Consider the following 19,639-nt stretch of genomic DNA (forward strand, 5'->3'; position numbering starts at 1 on the left):
CAGAAGATCTGAAATGCAGCAAAGAACAGAGCAATTTCAGCTGAGAGGTCCATCAGGGAGAGATCTCAGTTTGGAAGAGGAGGAGAAGGGGCTTCAGACTCACCTGGTTCCCAAGCAGAAGGAGGCAAGAGAAGTGGATGAGAGAGCAGGCACTTGCGCTGCCTTTTATACCTGCCCTTCATTGCCGCAGGACCAGAAGCACCCGCGGCAGAGGTAGCAATTCTCGGACAAGCTCATCTTGAATGCAAACCAGCGCAGCTAATGACAGGGGCTGTGCTTTGGTTTCCTGCACTGATGCCTTTTCATTTCCAGATTTGTGCCATGCCCATTTCCCAGTGAAGGCTTCTTCTGAGCCCTCGGATGAGAGGCCCCAGCATTTGTAGGACAGGAATGCAGCAGTGCTGGCAGAAGTCTCAGCTCAAGTGCTGGATGGGTCCAGGGCAGGCAAGTGATGTCAGCCTGGGTCACTGCGGTGGGGCTGTTTGCAGTGGTGTTCTCAGGAAGAAGGTCCAGCCACCCTCAGCTGAACACCATGGGCTCCCATGCATGAGGATGTCCTATGTCCTTATCTTTCCCTCCCTCCTCACATCACCCCAATGCTCACTTGTTGTTGCCTCCCCAGGTGTGTGCGTTGTGCTCCTAGGTTTTGACCTCATCCTGCCTCACACTGCCCACTCCCCAGGGGACCTCAGCAGAGTCCATGGTTCGTTGTGTTCCTATGTGTGTTCTTTACTTGTGTCTACTGTCCATGTGTGTGTGTCCTTGTGTGTCCGTCATCAGGAGGGAATGTGCTGCTCATGGCAGGGACACTCTCCTCTGCCCTGTCCATGAGCACCACAGAGCAGCATGTTCCCAGGGTCAGAAGGAGCCTGAGTGCAGCTGAGTGCTGATGGCAGCAGCCTGCTGGAGATATGTCCAGGGAAGAGGCACGGAAATGCAGCCCCTGCCTCCTGAGACCTCCTCTTCCTGCCCCTCCAAAGCTCACGCTCCGCTGCTGCTGATTTCAGGACACAACAACAGGTTCACTCCAGCTTGGATCCTGACTTTAGTTCAATGGTAACAGTTTTGGGAGTGTCTCATTGTAACTGGCAGTGCCCCCTCCCTGCCTCTGCAAGCCAGGACACCGCTGCCTTCCACAGGGCTAGAGAGTTCAAAAGGATGGGGATTGCTTCATGGGCAGGGAGAAAGGCTGAGGAATCCTGCCCACCTCGTGCTGGCCATCCCCCAGTGGATCTGCTTCCAATGCAGCGTCAGCGGTGCCTGGTGTGGGACACAGCCCCCTCTCATGTCCATGTCAATGCCAAATGTCCTTGTGCAGCCCTTCGACGTGCTGCTGTGTGAGGCAGGGGCTGAGACCTTGTCCTGAACAGGTACGGAATGAAAGGAACATGAAGCCTGATGTCGCTGTGCTGTGAGTGGAAGGACAGACCCTGTGGCTTGCGCAGGGAAAGCCAAAGACCTGAGGACTGCTTTGGGCTTCAGCCCACAAACACCTTCATGCCCTGCATTGGAATGTCAGTCTGAGTGCCCAGCAACTGCCCCTGGGAGGGAAGGGACGGGACATTGGGTTTGAGACCGCATCCCCCAAAGCCTGCTGCTCTCCCACAGCCATGTCCAGAACAGACCCTCTTTCTCACATGGGCTCTGCACACTGGGCAAATTTTCTAAGTGCATCTCCCCTCCGGAATATCTGTCAGCCTGAGCTCAGCTCCAGCTTGGAGGCACTGAGCTAAGGGCTTCCCCCGTTCCCTCGGGGACCTTAGTGAGCCAAGTGCCAGGGAGCTCTGCTGGGAGAGCTCAGCCAGGCCTGATTCCCCTCTCCATGGAGTCTCTTTTGAGCTGCAGCTCTACTGTTGCCCAAGGCCAACCTCATTGCTCATTCTCATGATGTGAGAGGAAGTCTAGAGAAGAGGAAGGGCAGGGGACATGTGTGCACCTGGATTTTAAAAGGACCTTTGACTCCCTCTCCAGTACTTCCTGATGATGAATAGGTTCATTAAGAGGCTGATAAGGTGGGTGGAAAATGTGCTCGACTAGCAGGCTCCAAGAGTTGTGACCATGAAGAAATGGGCTGGCTAGAACCTCATGAAGGCCAAAAAGAGCAAGGGCAAGGCTTTGCGTCTGGGCTAGAAACCACACCACGCACTCAGACACGTTGGGGACAGGCTGCCGAGGAAGCAGTTGCACAGAAAAGGATGTGTGGTTTTAGGAGACACTTAGCTGAACGTAAGACAGTAGCGTGCCCTTGCAGCAAAGAAGACCAACCACACCCTGAGCTGTGACAGCCAAAGTGTTGCCAGCAGGTGCAGGGAAGTGTCCCTGCCCCTCTGTCCCATTTGAGACCACCTCCCCAGTGCTGCTTCCAGACTGGGGCTCCCACATCAAGGAAGGATAGCGACACAGCCATGCAAGTCCAACAAAGGCAACCCAGGGGTTAGGGCGCTGTCAAACATGACATGCGAGGGGAAGCTGAGAGAACCAGGTCTGCCTGTTTTGGAGAAGAGATGCCTCAGGGAAGACCTGCTTGCTTTCTACAACTACTTAATCAGAGGAGACAAAGACGGACCAACATACTGGAAGTGCTCAGTGATAGGAGTAGAGGCCGTGAAGAAGCACCTGGGACATGGGGAAAGCTGATTAAGCAATAGGCTAAAAGAAATAATGAGAAAAGGAAGGTGTTTCCCAATGAGGCTGTGCAATGTCCATCTGTTGTGGTTTAGACCCTGATGGGATGAGGGAGAGAATTGGAGGAGTAAGAGTGAGAAACACTCCTGGGTTGAGATAAGAACAGTTTAATAATCGAAATAAAATAAAATAGTAATGATAATAATAACAATATAATAATGATAATAATAATAATATTATACAAAGTGATGCACAATGCAATTGCTCACCACCCACCGACTGATACCCAGACAGTTCCCGAGCAGCGATCGCTGCTCCCCAGCCAGTCCCCCCCCACTTTCTATACTGAGCGTGACACCATATGGTATGGAATAGCCCTTTGGTCAGTTGGGATCAACTATTCTGGCTCTGCCCCCTCCCAGTTTCTTGTGCGCCTGGCAGAGCATAGGACGCTGAAAAGTCCTTGACTGGCATAAGCAGTACTGAGCAACAACTAAAAATATCAGTGTGTTATCAACATTCTTCTCCTACTAAATCCAACACACGGCACTATGCCTGCTACTAGGAAGAAAATTAACTCTATCCCAGCCGCAACCAGGACACCATCCCAGGAGGTGTTCAAGGATGGACCGAATGTGAGTTTTGCCAAGCCAATCTGATGGGATCTATTTGTGCAGAGGGTTGAATCTAGATGACCTCTGGAGGTGCCTTCTCACCTACATTCTGAGATTCCCCACTTACACCAGCCCTCCCTGAGCCCTGCACACCCATAGGCTCACTTGTCCTCACACCCCCTCGGCCTCAGCAGAGCTGTCAGGCCTTGTGCCGGCACTGGGGAGAGGCAGCTGAAGGGAGGCTCTGCAGCCTGCTCCTTCCTTCCCCTGGGCAGGAAATGCGTGGCTGCTCTTTGCAGCCCCTGCGGTGGCAGGCAGCTCTGGGAAGCTGGTGCATGTGGCGGGTGAGGGCCCTGCAGCTGCCGCAGGCTGGAGCGGGCACTGGGCAGGCTTGTTGTTGGTGGGAGAGGACGGGCAGAGTGGGCTTCCAGGAGACAAAGTTGTGCCCGTGCAGAGCCGCTGAGCACTGGGAGCCCGGGCGAGCCCCCGAGCGGCGCCGGCGCAGGGCTCAGCCCCGGGGCGGAGCTGGCGGCGGCGGCGGCGAGGAGAGGAGAGGAGAGGAGAGGAGAGGAGAGGAGAGGAGAGGAGAGGAGAGGAGAGGAGAGGAGAGGAGAGGAGAGGAGAGGAGAGGAGAGGAGAGGAGAGGAGAGGAGAGGAGAGGAGAGGAGAGGAGAGGAGAGGAGAGGAGAGGAGAGGAGAGGAGAGGAGAGGAGAGGAGAGGAGAGGAGAGGAGAGGAGAGGAGAGGAGAGGAGAGGAGAGGAGAGGAGAGGAGAGGAGAGGAGAGGAGAGGAGAGGAGAGGAGAGGAGAGGAGAGGAGAGGAGAGGAGAGGAGAGGAGAGGAGAGGAGAGGAGAGGAGAGGAGAGGAGAGGAGAGGAGAGGAGAGGAGAGGAGAGGAGAGGAGAGGAGAGGAGAGGAGAGGAGAGGAGAGGAGAGGAGAGGAGAGGAGAGGAGAGGAGAGGAGAGGAGAGGAGAGGAGAGGAGAGGAGAGGAGAGGAGAGGAGAGGAGAGGAGAGGAGAGGAGAGGAGAGGAGAGGAGAGGAGAGGAGAGGAGAGGAGAGGAGAGGAGAGGAGAGGAGAGGAGGAGAGGAGAGGAGAGGAGAGGAGGCGGCGCGGCCGGAGCAGAGAGCCGGGGCTGGCGGCGGGCAGCGAGGCGCGGGCGGCGGAGCGGCGGGATGCGGCGGTGCCGGGGCGCAGGGCTGGCGGGGCTGGCCGCGGTGCTGCTGGGTGCGCGGGGCTGGCGGCGGTGGCGGGGGGGTAGGCTCTGTGCCCGGGCTGCTCCCCAGGGAGCCCAGCGCCAGCTCGGGCCTCTCCTTCTGCACCGTCTCTTTCCCCTCCCGGCCTCTCTGCCCTCTCTGCTCCCCCTTTCCCAGAGCTCTGCAGTCCCCCCTACGTAGCCTCCTTTGTTCCCATCATCTCTACCATCACAACTTGGCTGGCACGTGCGCCCGCTTCTCTGGGCACGCACTCCGGCCCCGGGTAATTCCCCACTTACTACTGCCCTGATTTCAGCCCTCCTTCACTGCAACACCCACCCTCGCTGGCTACTACTCTCTAGTGCTCTACTGTCTCTTCCTCTCTCCATCCGTGCATCCACCCCTCTTCTGACACATCTCTCCATGCATCTACCATCCCTAACCTTTCTTCCTGCTCTGAGACCCCTCTCTCATCTCTCCCTCTGCTCCCTTCCTAGCTGTGCGCACAGGTTTGCTTTCCTGCACCACGCCATACATCCTCTCATCCCCCTGTGCATTCAGCCTTTATTTCTGTCCTGAATTCAGCCCTCCTTCCTTCACTGGAACACACCCAACTCTCCCGTCACCTCTCCCTCTCGCCGTCCGTCCATCCATCCATGCACCTGACTTTCATCCCATCTCTGCATGCACCAGTTCCAAATTCCCTGCCAGCCTTTGTCCCTCGCTCCACACACCCACACCAGGATCACTCTCCATCCCAGCTGAACAGCTCTCCATCCATTCCAGTCCGGCTCTGTCTCACTGCCACTTTTCCTAAAGATTTCTCGGGAAAAGGGACGTTGGACTGGGTGATCTTTGATGACCTTTCTTCCTCTTCTTTTCTGTGCAGTGGCTGTGGGCAGAGCCCAGGTGCAGCAGGACCCCTTGGCAGAGACCACCGAGGACACCGACATCAGCATCAACTGCTCACACCCCAACAGAAAGCCTTACGACTACATCTACTGGTACCGTCAGCTCCCGGACCAAGGCCTCACATTCATCGCATTTGCTATCCAAGGCTCTAAGAATGTGCAGGACCCTCCGGGGCAGCTGTCGGTGGCGGCAGACCGCCGGTCCAGCGCCCTGCGGCTCTCCCGGCCCCGGCGCGGGGACGCGGCGGTGTATTACTGCGGCGTGGGAGGCACGGGGAGAGGAGCCGGGGCTGCGGGCGGGCACGAACCGCGGCGGGCGGGGCCGGGCGTGTGTGTGGGGGGGCGGGGGGACAGCCCCGGCCGGGAACGACAGGGGGCGCTGCCGCTCCGCCCCCTGGCACCGCCGCCGCCACCGGTACTGGGAACGGCTTCGGCATCGACACCGGCACCAGCATCCCCAGGTCCTCCTTGCAGTCAGTGCCTGGGCTCATGGTTTGGGCTGACCCTAAAACTATAAAGTTTTCGCGCACAGAAGCAAAGGAAAACAGAAGATATATCTTCTACTTCCGATTAGCAGGCAATGTCCAGCCACTGCCTGGGAAGTAGGGCTTCAGCACACATAACGGTCGTTCCAGAAGACAAACATCATAAGAACGGATCGCCCCCCTCCTCCTCCTTTCCATAGCTTTTATTGCTGAGCAGATGCCATATGGTATGGAATATCCCTTTGATCACTTTGGGTCAGGCTGTGCCCCCTCCCCAGTTCTTGCCCGCCCCCAGCCAGACGGGGGAATATTGGAGAGACAGCCTTGATGCTGTGGAGCACTGCTCAGCAGCAGCCAAAACACCGGTGTGTTGTCAACACCTTTCTTGCTACCAGTCCAAAGCACAGCACCATGAGGGCTGCTATGGGGAAAACTCACTCCAGCTCAGCCACACCCAACAGAGCTCAGCACCTCTTCTCCGTGATGGTGGCTGCGGATCAGTGCTCCTGAAGGCAGCAAAGAGCCGCCCTCGCTCAGCGCTACCTGTGGAGACTGAGAGGCTCTGTGCAAGGCAGGGAGGGGAGTCGGGTGTTTCCCACAAGGCTCTCCTGCTTCCCAGAAAGGGCTCAGAGTGTTCTGGGTTAACGTGGCATCTTCTGGCCTGCCAGCATCATCTCAGAAATGTGTCACAGAGGGGACACTTTCCCACTGGTTTTTCCCTTCCCAAGGACATGCACCACCATCTCCACCCAAGGCTGTTATTACCGCTGACAGGCTCCTTGGACATTCAAAGTAAGCAATTAAGAATGGGGCAATTAAGAAACCCATGCACCCAGGCATTACCAGACATAGAATGAGTTGCAGCCGGAGTCAGCCCTTACACGGCAAAGGTCCATTGCAAGAAACCAGAAATGGCTTGGCTCTGCCAAGTTCTCTTTACCGTGGTCTACCACCTGCTCCTCAGCCATGGCAGGGCCAGACTTTCATCTGGGGTAAAGTGGTTACCTTGCCTTGCAGCAGCGGTTGATTTTATTCTTCTGACACCGAGAGACACAAAAGATTTACCCCAGCACACCTTTGGTTCTTCCCTCTTGCCTGAGCAGCTGATTCCCTCTGGACATGAGAAAGCTGAGGATCCTGATGTAGGTCTTCCTTGGCAGGTTTTCCTCCTTGGAGATCTGCTGCACCACCACCATTGTCTTCAAAACACTGGAGAGTTTCCTTGCCACCAGGACTATCATTTGTGTTTCCTGCTGCCTGGCACAGTCATTTTTCCACTTCTTCCTGGGCATGACTGAGTTCCTGACCCTCTCAGCCACGTCCTTTGATCATTATGTCACCATGTGCAAACTGCTCTACCGAAAACCACTGTCACGATGAAGAAAGTCTACTTCCTGCCAGCGCTGGGAGCATGGGCAGTGGGCTTTGTTGTCATCTTCTCCCAGTTGCCTCTGCTGCTGTGGCATCCTTTCTGCACCAGGAAGCTTGTTGACCTTTGATTTCTCCTGTGGTGCTGGGCCAGCATGAGCATAGCCTGTGCTGGGACAAGCGTGCTGCAAGCAGAGCAGTAGCTCGGCCTGGCTTGGAGGTGCTGGGTAGCTGGGTGCTGGTGGGAATGCTCCAGCATGTGCTCTGTGGTTGGGCTGTTGACTGCATATGCCACTGCGTCCCCAGGGCAGGAGTCCCCAGTCACCATCCATGGAAGTGTTTAAAAAACAGGTAGACGTGGCACTCTGGGACGTGGTTTAGTGGGCATGGTGGTGTTGGGTTGATGACTGGACTGATGATCATAGAGGTCCTTTCCATTCTATGATTCTGTTCTATGGTGCTTGTGCCCTAGGGCTGCCTGTGGGGCAGGGAGAGAGTGGAGAACTCTGGGGGTCCCAGGCAGGGTGAGGAGCTGGGTTGCCCAGATATTGGCAATTCACCCCAGTGCCAAGAGTGCGGGGCTTGTGTGGGAGGAGGTGAGCGAGCCCTTGTTCTCTGGCTATGACAAGAACGTGTCCAGCGGCCAAAGAGATGGAGGGGATCAGTGGCCCTGCCCCAAGTCTCAAGCAGGAGGAAAGTGCAGGGCACCTCACCTGGCCTGCTGGGCCCTGCGTGCCTGAGCCCCTGTTTTGAGTTCAGCGGGCTGTGGGACCCTGGAGAGCCCAACTGTCTGTAGGGACCCGCTGTGCCACGCTGCCACTTGCCCTGTTACTCAGCAGCTGTAAACTGTGGAGGGATGGCTGAAAAGTGGGCATTTCCCACCGGGATGTGCCGGGGACAGACATTTTGTGGCACTGAGGCCTGCAGAGCTTGGCTTACAGAGTCCTCATTCACCTTGTTTGCAAGGGAGCTGGGGTCAGTGCCTTGACACCTCGGTCACCCTGCTTCAGCATTGGGCAGGCAGGCAAGAGAAAGGGGATGTTGGCAAAGGACTTCACAACCTGACCCTCCAGAAGAAAAGGCTGTCTAATTCCCAGCTGCGGAAAGGGCAGTTGCCACAGGCCCCTTTGTGGATGGATGCATGCATGGATGGATGGTTGTGTTCTGTCCATCAGGCTCTTCCTGGCTGAGGCCTCTGGTGTGCTTTGGATCAAACCAGTGCCCAAGAGCATCGGTGGAAGCAAGAGGTACCCTCGTGAACACAAGTTGCCTGCCACAGACACCTCACAGGTAGCGCTGAGCGTGTCCCATTGTCACCTTCACATCTCAAGGGGCCTGGGGTGAGAAAAGCTCCAGAGCTTTTCCGGAGCAGAGCTGGTCCTGACGTAGCAGGACCTTAGAGGTGCTGGGCCTGAGGAAAGCTGCTCCATCCATGCTTGGGGCGACGAGGCACCGCAGAGCAGCGATGGGGCTGTGGGCACTGGTTACTGTCCTTGGACTGCCCTGGCCCATGGGGGTGTTGGGCTCCCAGGGACTCTAGTGTGTGACCCAGTGTGGTTAATCCCAATACTGACTTGTGAATGATGTCAGCCCTGCATGCCTGCCAAAACGTGGGCCCTGCCAAGTGCTGTAGGCGTGGTGGTAGGGCTGCCTTGGGGGGCTGATCCCTGCTGCCCATGCCCATGTGTGCTGGCCACGGCTCTAGATGGGCAATGGTGGGGAGGAGAAGGTGGAGGTGAGGCCATGGGCCATCCCTGAGACTATTCCACCCATCAGCACTCCTGCTGTCCTTTGGGGACCTCTTCTGTCCTCTCCTCCTTCCCCAGCACAGCACTGACTAGAGCAAGAGGTGCCCCATTCCCTATCGAGCTTACAGGGTGGCTTGCCTCCATGGCCTCCCAGAGTCCTAGCTTCTCACTTGAGGAAAGCAGAGGTTGCGCTCCTTGTTTGCAGGCTCTGTGGGGCTAGAGCTGGGCAGAGCCACCGCAAGGCAAGGGCTGATGGCCACTTGCTCTGAGGTAGTCTGGGTGGTTTGACATACTGCCAAGGGATAGTGCTGCCACGAGGACCCTCTGCAGTGTGTCCCAACCTGCCATTCTTCTGGGATTAGTGAAGGGTCTCCTCATACCCTCATCTCATCCCCTGCCAAGAGCAAATCCATTCTCCCTGAGCAGCTTGGGAGGGCATACATGGAGGAAAGGACCACTTGGAGGCCCAGGCTGGGATGCAGAAATCTTTAATGAGTCTAAAGAGGGAATCGAGGTCACTCCAAGCAGAGCCCCTGCATGCAGGGGTCACCAGGGGCAAGTAAAAGACTGTAGTCTCACCCTTGGCCACGGTGAAGTTCATGCAGGGCATCTGTCTGCCTTTCCTGCAGAGATCCTTGCAGCCCAGGGGAGCAGAAGAAAAGAATGAAAAGAGAAAGAAAGAGGTAGGTGGAAGCATGGGTGGAGAGACACAGCCCATGTTTCCAGCTAAACGCAGGCTGGCCCCTTCCTGCCAGCATTTGCAGGAGCAGTTCAGGATGGTGAATTCCTGTGAAAGCAATGGCCTGAAGATTCATTCTTTGTTCAGCGCTATGTCTGTAGTCCCTGGGGAGCCTTCCCAAGAGCTATGCCCATTAGCTTTCTCAGGGGAGGCACCTTCTGCCACAGTATTGGCTGGTAATGCAGGAGAGGTCAAAGCCCCCCGAGGAGATGGGCACTCCCTCAGAGCTGAGGATGCTGCCAACAGCAGCAGAGGTGGAGGAGCCCACAACGATGTTCTGTGGGAAGGAGCTGCGGATGGGGCCAGGCAGGGTCACCACCACAGCAGGGGGCTCAAAGATGATGGTGGAGTTCTGGCACTGCCTGACACAGGGCTCATTGCAGCTGTTGGCCAGTGGGGTTGGGCTGCAGGGCCGTCAGGGCTGGCATTGGTCGTAGCAGGACAACCCATGTCTCTGAGTTGGAGGTGAACCTGGGAGAGAAGCAGGGAGGAAGCAGAGCACAAGGTGAGTGAGAAGCTGCCTGGTTACACAGTGACAAAGGAGCCAAGACCACTACTGAGCAGGGAGCTGGACACTGTGCCAGCAGCCACAGGGTCTCCATTGCCCTACAAAGAGCAGCCTGGCCCAGGGAGGCTCTCTCCTAAGTTGTAAACCAAAAGCCCCCTCAGCCACATCACCACCTTAAAACACTTTTCCCACTGCATCCCATAATGAGGTCTGATCCCATTGTAGACAGAAACACCCCTGAGTTTATAAGATGGTCCTCTCTTCTGAGATCGATAAGATGATCGATACAGTAGTGAAGAGCTGTCCCTGAAGAATAGCCACGAGCACGTCAAAAGCTTCTGGGTAAGAATCAGAGACGGAGGCAACAAAGGGAACCTTGTGCTTGGTGGAAAGATGGGGACAATCTTTTTAGCAAGGCCTGTTGTGACAGCACAAGGAGGAACGGTTTTAAACTAAAGGAGGGTAGATTTAGGCTGGAATCAAATCCCACTGTCAGTGACATGACCCTGTGGAGCTGGGCGTTATCTCCTCTCCCACAGCACCTTTCCAGAGCAGAGTTGCATTGCGGCACTTGTGGGTCTGTAGAGCTGCTGGGCCTCAGGAAAGCTGTGCTTGAGGCACACAAGGCAGCACAGAGCAGCGCTGCATGTTCATGCAACAGTCACTGTCCTGGGCCTGCCTTCAGCCAAGGGGGTGTTGCGTTCCCAGGGACAGGGGAGTATGTGAGACTGCTGACCTCCCCAGGGCCTCCCACATGCCCACAGTGCCTCTCTGGAGGACAACAGATTGCTGTTCATATGGCGTGCTCCAGGGCCAAGGGGGTAATTCTGAGCAGAGACGCAGCAAGGCAAGGACTGACGGCCATTGGCAGCGGAGTAACTAGGGCTGTCTTCCTCAGCTTCAAGAGGCAGTGCCTGGAAGGGGACTCGCTGCAGTGCGTCCCACCCCCCAACACCTCGAGCAGTGATGAAGGGTTGCCCTGTGCCCCCACCTATTTCCTTCCACAAAGCAATGGCTTTCTTTGTCAGCAGTCAGTATGCAGATGGTCAGACGACCTAATGGACACAGGCAAGGTTGCAACAAATTTTAATGAGTTTGGAGAGGGAAATGAGGTCCCTCCAAGTGGAGGCCCCCAGTGAGGGGAGCAGCAGGAGCAGCCAAGAAGCTGTTTCCCTTTTGCTGTGGCAGAGTTCCCACAGGGCATGTGGGGACCTGCCTGGCAAAGGGAGAGATGCTAGCAGCTCCCTGCAGGCTGGTTTCTGGGGTCCTCACTGCAGGCTTTGAGAGGAGGACAAGACAACAAAGAAAAGAGAGAAAAAGGTGAGTGGAAGATAGGAGAGGTAGACATTGGCCATGTTTTCAGAGAGCCCAGGCTGGCCCCTTCCAGTCTGCCCTTGCAGGGCAAGTCAGACATGGTCAGCTGCTCTTAAAACAACGGCATGAAGTTCGATCCTGTGTCCAGCACCATGTTCTGAGTTCCTGGGGGTCCTTATCAGGGTCCATTGCCAGCATCTTTAGCAGGGGGGGCATCTGCTGCCACAGTAGCGGCTGGTAATGCAGGAGAGGTCACAGCACCCAGAGGTGATGGGCACTCCGTCACAGCTGAGGATGCTGCCAACAGCAGCGGAGGTGGAGGAGCCCACAACGGTGTTCTGCGGGAAGGAGCTGAGGATGGGTCCGGGCAGGGTCACCACCACAGCAGGGGGTTCAATGACAACAGTGGAGTTCTGGCACTGCCTGACACAGGGCTCATTGCAGCTGTTGGCCAGCGGGGTCGGGCCGCAGGGCTGGCAGGGCTGGCAGGGCTGGCACTGGTCGTAGCAGGACATGTCTTGGGGCCTGAGGGGCACCTGGGAGAGAGGGCAGGGAGGAAGCAAAACACAGGGGTGCATGAGGAGCAGCCTTTCACCACACCATGAGGGAGCCAAAGACCATGCAGGACCGGGAGGTGGAGGCTGTGCAGAGATGTATGAGGGCTTCTTGGCCTCATCCTGACAGGGCCCAAAAAGACCCACCACCTCCTGTGCAGCTACTGCCCAGCCTCTTAGTCTAGAAGCCACCTCACTACAGTCCCAGCTTCCCTCCATGGCTAACTTTCTCACCACTTCCCTCTCACACCTGAAGTAGCCCCAAGGTCTGGGCTGTGTTTTGGCTTCCTCGATTGCAGCTTTTCATTTCCTGCTTTATGGCAAGCACATTCCCCAGTGAAGGCGTATTTTGCATGACCGGATGAGAGGCCCAAGCATTTCCGGTGCAAAACACATCAGCGTGGGCAGAGGACTCATCTCAACATGCCGGAAGAGTCCGGTGAAGGACACTGAAGACAGACTGAAAAACTGTCTTAGACAACACACATACACACACACAGATCTAGATGTCCAGTCACCTGAGTTAATGGAGAAGACTCAAGGCACCCAAACAAAGGCTGTCTACACTGTCCAGGACCACTGCACAGTGTTGGACTTGAACAGAGTCCTCTTCTGCATGTCCTTTTTGCAAGGGTTCAGCATGGCTGAGGGAAGACTGCTCTGCACTGGGTGAGAGTGGGAGATGCAGGTGATGAGAGTAACGTGCCCAGCTTGAGCCCATCTGCCCACACCAAAGCCCTTTCCCTGCTCTCTGTCTGTCCCTGAGTACCATGGACATGGATGTGGGCTTTAGCCATGGGATGGAGGTGCTTGTAGGCTCTGGTAGGACAGCCTGTGGGTTCCCTTCTGACCGCGTGATGAAGCAAGCCATGCACACGTGACCAGGTAGGCAGGCCCTGCTGTGGGATTATGCCAGCTGGGGAGTGTAGAGGCCATGATCGCTCAGTTGCAGGATCAGTGTGTCCAGAAAGATGATTTGTCCCATTTACTATGCACATCTGCTGTGGGATGGGATAAGTCCTGTGTGTGAGCTGAGGTCTCCTCACTGACTGTGGGAAGAGTCTGTAGAGCCTGTTAGAGCAGGTCCAGAGGTGGGCCACGAAAACGATCAAGGGGTTGGAACACATCTGCTATGAAGAAAGAGTGAGAGAGATGGGGGTTGTTGAGCGTGGAGAGGGGAAAGTGTCTGGGGAGGCCTTCTTGTGGCCTTTCAACACTTAATGGGGCCTTATAAGAAAGAGAGAGAAAGATATTTTGCCAGGCTCTGTAGTGACAGGACAAGGGGCAGTGGCTTTAAGCTGAAAGAGGGTAGATTTAGCTTGGGCATGAAGAAGAAATATTTTCCAATGTGAGTGGTGAGACCCTGGAATATGTCACCCAGAGGTGTTGTGGATGCCCCATCATTGGAAGTGTTCGAGGTCAGGTTAGATGGGGCTTCGAGCAAGCTGACCTAATGAAAGATTTCCCTGCCCATGGTGGGCGAGTTAGACTAGATGTTCTTTCAGGGTCCCTTCCAAAGCATTCTATGATTTGATGAATTCTATGTATAGATGTATATTCTATATATTTAATTCTATGAATTTTGTTGGTAACAAAGATGGCTCTGTGAGGTTCTTCCCTGCAGGGCAGGGAGTTTGGGTGGAATAAGCTCCTACATGAGGATGTCTGGAATCTGAGCTGGTCCCACAGGGCTGGAAGGACATACCCCCTGAAGGGATCTTGATCCATTTTATTTACTAAGAATGAGGTGTAAAGCACAGCACAGAAGTCAGAAGAGAATCCCTCTCCCTCGAGAGCTCATTTGGGCAGCGTGCATGGCAGGAGCGGGGTGTGGCAGCACTCAGCAGCTTTGGCTTCTGTCCCCAGGGGACCCCCTTGGAAGAGTGAGGACTGCTGGCCAGGAGCAGAATGGGTTTGGCAAGGTGAGGGCAAGAGTGTCTTTGCAAACAGCTGCTACCCTTGGAAGGAGGAGTTCAAAGTAGGTATGGAGGGGGAGGTGTGCCGTAGACTGAAGAACAGGGAGACCACAAGGGCTAGAAGAGGTGTGCATGGGGGACAGCATGCCAGGGGAGGCTCTCACACTACCGCTGTGACACAGGTGGTGGTGTAGTTACATGTCTGCTACACACCTCCTGCTCAAGAAGAGGAGGCAGATGATGCCTCCTGATGTCACGCACTTGGGGAAAGCCTCACAGTCACAGGCCCTGCTACTCATGGGTGGCTTCTCCCACCTCAGTATCTGCTGCAGGAGCAAAGTGGCTGGGCACAAGCAAAGCAGGACATGTCTAGGGCATCTGGAAGACAAATTTTTGATGCAGGCAATCCATGAAGGGACTAGAAGACAGACTCCGTTAGACCTGCTACTCACCAATGAGGAGAACTGTTGGATGATGTGAAGTTCCAGGGCAGCTTTCCCTGCAGTGACCATGAGGCTGTGCCTCTGAAGATCCTCAGAGACTGACCAAGACAAACAGGATGACTTCTGCCCCCAACTTCAGAAGGGCACATCTTAGTCTCAGCAGGGACCTACCTGCTTGGCAGGATGCCATGGGAAGCTGCCCTGGCGCACAGAGGGTCCCAGGAGAGCTGGCTAACCTCCAAGGACAGCGTCCTCAGAGCACAAGGATGGTCCTCTGCAATGTGCACAAAGGTGAGTCAGGAAAAGCCAAAGCTTTTCATGCAGTGGAAACGTGCAAGGCAGGTGAAGGGAATGTAGACAGGTACCTCTGAGCCTCTTGGCAGCAAAAGGAAGGCTGAGTAGATGAGGGCTCATTGCTGGCTGAGGAAGGGGACTTGGTGACAAATGATGGGGAAAAGGCTGATGTACTCGATGCCTATTTCTCCTCAGTTTTTCCTGGTATGGCTTCTCCACAGGTCTACCACAACCCTGATCCTCCTGCAGACTCTCTGGGAACGAAGCAGCACCCGCAGTAGAAGAAGAAATCACATCTCACCAACCTTCTTGCTTTCTCTGAGGAGGTGCCTGGCACTGTGGGGAAGGGGAGGAGCACTGGCTCTGGGGTACCTTGACTTTAGCAAGAACTTTGACATACCCTCATGGGTGCACACCCATGCACACCTATACACACACACAGAGGTATGCACACTCACAGGCACGCACACACACAGACGTGTGTGCACACAGTCTCACACACATGGGCACAACCACACACGTGAGCTTGCACGCACCCAAACAGTAACTCGTGTGTGTGCACTTATGAAGAGGTGTGTGCACACAGGTTCCCAAAGGAGCCCATGTGCAGACACAGGCACAGCCACCCCCCATGCCAACATGTATGCACAGATATTCAAACACACATGCTTACACATATGCATGCTCTTGCACACGTGTATTTGCGTACAGATATGAGTGCACGCTCAGGTACAGAGATGGACACACATAAAAGCACATATCCACCACATATGGCCACACACTTTCATATACACAGACCAATGTCACACCCGTCCACGCTAAGCTGCATGAAGGCACGTGCATGTGATAAAAGACATACACACTCATCAACAGACGTGCCCAAACACACTGGCGCGCAACATTTGTGCACACTCACGCTTGCATGTGCATTACCACAAGCACTCACAGACACACGTATGTGCAAAAGCGCACATGAGCACAGCCAGGGGAACATGTACGTGAGCATGAACATGCACACACACCGCTGAGAACCAGGGCACTCAGGGCCAGCTCTCAGCCTCTCGGCATGACTCTAGGCAGGTCCTTCAGGCCCTACAGTTAAGGCAATGAATCCAACACCATCAGCTTTAGCGAGCTCAAGAGTTTGACTGAGGCTGTCAGCTCTTTTCTCAGTAGAAAAGAGAGAGGAACCACAGCAGAGTGGAAGCTGTTGTGGCCTTTCTAGACATGGAGCCTCTCCCTGTCCCAAGTCTGTGGGTCAGGGGTAATGTACAAAGTAGAGAACATGCAAACTGCTGCAGCCACAAAGAATCCCCACATTACAATTGCAGAAACTCCTCCAGCCTTAGATGGTCCCAGCTGTCCCTAGTCTTCTCCTTGGGGGAGGTGTGCAGGTGTAGGACCAGCCCCTGCTCTGTAAAGGGACTGCTGCCTCAGGGATGTATTCACACAGCAGCAGGGAGTGGAGTGCCCGAGACAAGCCAGGCTCCCCACAGGCTGCAAACACTGAGGCCGGGGCACTGGAAATGACACTGATAGCATGCCAGTAAGAGAGGCACTCAGCCTCTGCAAAGCAGTCCTGAAAATGCCATTTCTTAGCACTAAGACGAGAAAGAGAGAGAGGACAATATAGATAACCTTGCATCCCTTCAGATGCTGAGGACCTTGAGCTGCTCAACATCAGCTGCTCTCACAGAATGAGAGAATCACAGAAGAGCTGAGGTTGGAACGGACCCCTGGAAGTCATGGGGTCCACCCCCCCCTGCTCAAGCAGGACCAGCTAGAGCCAGTTGCCCAGGCCTGTGTCTAGGTGGGGTTTTAATCTCTCTGAGGGGGGAGGCTCAGCAAACTCCCTGGCATACCTATGCCAGTGCTCAGTCACTCCCACAGCACAAGGAAAAAGTGTTGCCCACTTTCCAGGGCACAGGACCCTATGCAGATCTGATCCACAGAATGGTTACCCCATTTTGGTAAGTTGAGCTTTAGAGCATTTTCCTCACATGGCAACAGATTGAGTCATCATTTCAGCTGTCAAACACTACAACCCTGCCAGTTGTGTATTGCATGTGAGCAAATACCAGCAGCTTTCCCATCCTTGTTTCTTAGGGTGTGTTAAAGGTGTTCAGCAGGGGAGTAAGAGCCGTGTAAAGAACAAGCAGTGCCCTGTCTAGTGACCCGTTTGAGGTCACTTCCCATGAAGACCCATGGGCCATAGGAACAGGCCACAGCAGTGAAATGGGAAGCACAGGTTGAGGCAGCTCTGTGCCTGCCTTCTGCACAGCAGAGCCACAGGATTGCTCTTGCTCTGCGCCTGTAAGAAGTGAAGATGGAGAGGAAGCAGCTGAGGGCCACACTGCAAACACTGCAGATAATCACAGCCTTGTTTGCAGAAGTGCCAGCACAAGCCATGGCCAGCAGGGCTGGCGCAACACTGAAGAAGTGGCAGATGTGCCTGGGCCCACAGAGAGCCAACTGGGAGGTGAGTCTTGTATGCAGAGCAGGAGGCAGGGAACCGGCCAGCCATGTCCCTGCCACCAGCCAGATGCACACAGCCTGATGCAGGATGGCCCCATAGCACAGCGGGTTGCAGGTAGGCAAGCTGTGGCCATAGGACATGACAGTGTAGGGGGAGCAGTGCTCTCCGCCCAGCAGCTGGCAGTCCTCCAGCACCCTTGGAAGGAAGAGACCGGAGAAGAGTGACTGAAGCTTTTGGTCTTCAATTGTTCCGAGATATGCTTCATTAGTTTCTGTTAGCTTCATAATTCCCTCCGGGTGGAGGACATAGGTGTGGGGATTTCTGTTCTTCCACTTCTATACTTTTGTCAAGACATCTGGATTTTCATGCAGAAAATAGAATATGAGGCTATAGTGGCTGCCAAGAGGCATTTCCACTGATGAGAAAGGAGGAGATTTACATGGAAAACCAAATCCCTCCCCCCGAGAGTGGCCGCCAGTTCTGAGCACAGACTCTCTGGGGGGAGCAAGCAGTCAAGAGCTCTGAGCCCCCCTGCAGCTCTCTTGGGAAGTGTACCCAGTACCCTCGTCCTTGCTGATCTTCACATTCTCCTGCACGCTCTGTATCAGAGCAATTTGCTCTCCCTCAGAAATACACCATTTCACTGTCCCCATGTCTGTGCTGACTGCCCTCAGCTCCCAAATGTTTTACTCCAATTTCCAGCTTCGATGCAGTCCATGGCATGGGTGACTATTCCCTGCCAACGCCTGCTGGCTCGATTGGGTGGTGGAGGGGAGAGGAAGGTGGAACAGTAGCTGTGGTCCATCCCAAAGGCTGTTCCCTGCTTTACCATTTTTGACATTCTGCAAAGCAAATCGCCTGCTGGTGCTGCAAACCCAGCCCCTGCCACCGCAGTGCAGCTCAAACCTTAGCAAGAGGACATTCCTTCCTCAAGAGCTGACGGGGCTGCTGATCCCTCACCACCTCCTGCCTCTCTGGCCATTTGTGGGCAGAGGCACAGCAAGGCAAGGCCTGATGGCCACGAGCAGCCAGGGATGACTTCTTCAGCTCCCAGGGATGGTGCCCAAAAGAGGAGGCACTGCAGGGTGTCCCAACCTCCCAATCCTCTGTGAATGGAGAAGGGTCTCCTTGTGCCCTCACCTCCCTTCCATCCATGAGCAACACCTTTTTCTTTTGGCACCTTGGGGAGTGTCGACAGAGAGAAAGACCACATGGAGGCCCGGCCTGAATGCAGCAGAACTTTAATGAGTTAAAAGAGGGGCACAAAGTCACTCTGAGTGGAGGACAGCAGCGCAGGGAGCCCCGGAGGCAGCCTAGAGTCTGCGGTCCTTGTCCATGGAGAGTTCTTGCATGACAGATGGTCCCCACCAGGCTGGCCTTGGTGGGACCTTGCTGCCAAGGGGATACAAAGCAAACAAAGAAGAGAGGAAAAAAGGGAAAGCCATTCAGCTATACTGAAAACACCTCCAAAATCTCGATCCCGTGCCCAGCACCATGTTCTGACTTCCTCAAGGTGTGTTCCTACGGGTTTCCCAGCATCTTTAGCAGGGAGGGCACCTTCTGCCACAGTAGCGGCTGGTAATGCAGGAGAGGTCAAAGCCCCCAGAGGAGATGGGCACTCCCTCAGAGCTGAGGATGCTGCCAACAGCAGCAGAGGTGGAGGAGCCCACAACGGTGTTCTGTGGGAAGGAGCTGAGGATGGGTCCCAGGCAGGGTCACCACCACAGGAGAGGGCTCAATGACGACGGTGGAGTTCTGGCACTGCCTGACACAGGGCTCGTTGCAGCTGTTGGCCAGCGGGGTTGGGCCGCAGGGCCGGCAGGGCAGGCACTGGTCGTAGCAGGACATGTCTCAAAGTCAGAGGTGCACCTGGGAGAGAGGGCAGGGAGGAAGCAGAGCACAAGGGTGGGTGATCAGCAGCCTTGGTTACACAGTGACAAAGGAGGCAAGGCCACAATTCAGTGGTGAGAGGGATGCGCTAGGAGGAACACAGTCTTCATAGTCCTACAAAGAGCAGCCTGGCCCAGGGACACTCTCTCCTAATTCATGAGCCAAAAGCCCCCACAGCCACATCCCAGCCTCTCTCTAACCAGACCTTCTCCCCACTTCCCTCTCCCATGACCAGAAGATCTGAAATGCAGCAAAGAACAGAGCAATTTCAGCTGAGAGGTCCATCAGGGAGAGATCTCAGTTTGGAAGAGGAGAAGGGGCTTCAGACTGACCTGGTTGCCAAGCAGAAGGAGGCAAGAGAAGTGGATGAGAGAGCAGGCACTTGCGCTGCCTTTTATACCTGCCCTTCATTGCCGCAGGACCAGAAGCACCCGCGGCAGAGGTAGCAATTCTCGGACAAGCTCATCTTGAATGCAAACCAGCGCAGCTAATGACAGGGGCTGTGCTTTGGTTTCCTGCACTGATGCCTTTTCATTTCCAGATTTGTGCCATGCCCATT

The 19,639-nt window shown here is 55.2% G+C and overlaps 2 pseudogenes; both read right to left on the reverse strand.

Annotated features, from left to right (window-relative positions):
* Window positions 1-11,707: 11,707 nt before the first annotated feature.
* On the reverse strand, window positions 11,708-19,546 carry LOC142595142 (feather keratin Cos1-1/Cos1-3/Cos2-1-like; annotated as a pseudogene).
* Window positions 18,732-19,038, reverse strand: LOC142595143 (feather keratin Cos1-1/Cos1-3/Cos2-1-like; annotated as a pseudogene).
* Window positions 19,547-19,639: the final 93 nt, after the last annotated feature.

The sequence above is a fragment of the Pelecanus crispus genome, chromosome 18, assembly GCF_030463565.1.
Source record: "Pelecanus crispus isolate bPelCri1 chromosome 18, bPelCri1.pri, whole genome shotgun sequence".
Taxonomy (NCBI): Eukaryota; Metazoa; Chordata; class Aves; order Pelecaniformes; family Pelecanidae; genus Pelecanus; species Pelecanus crispus.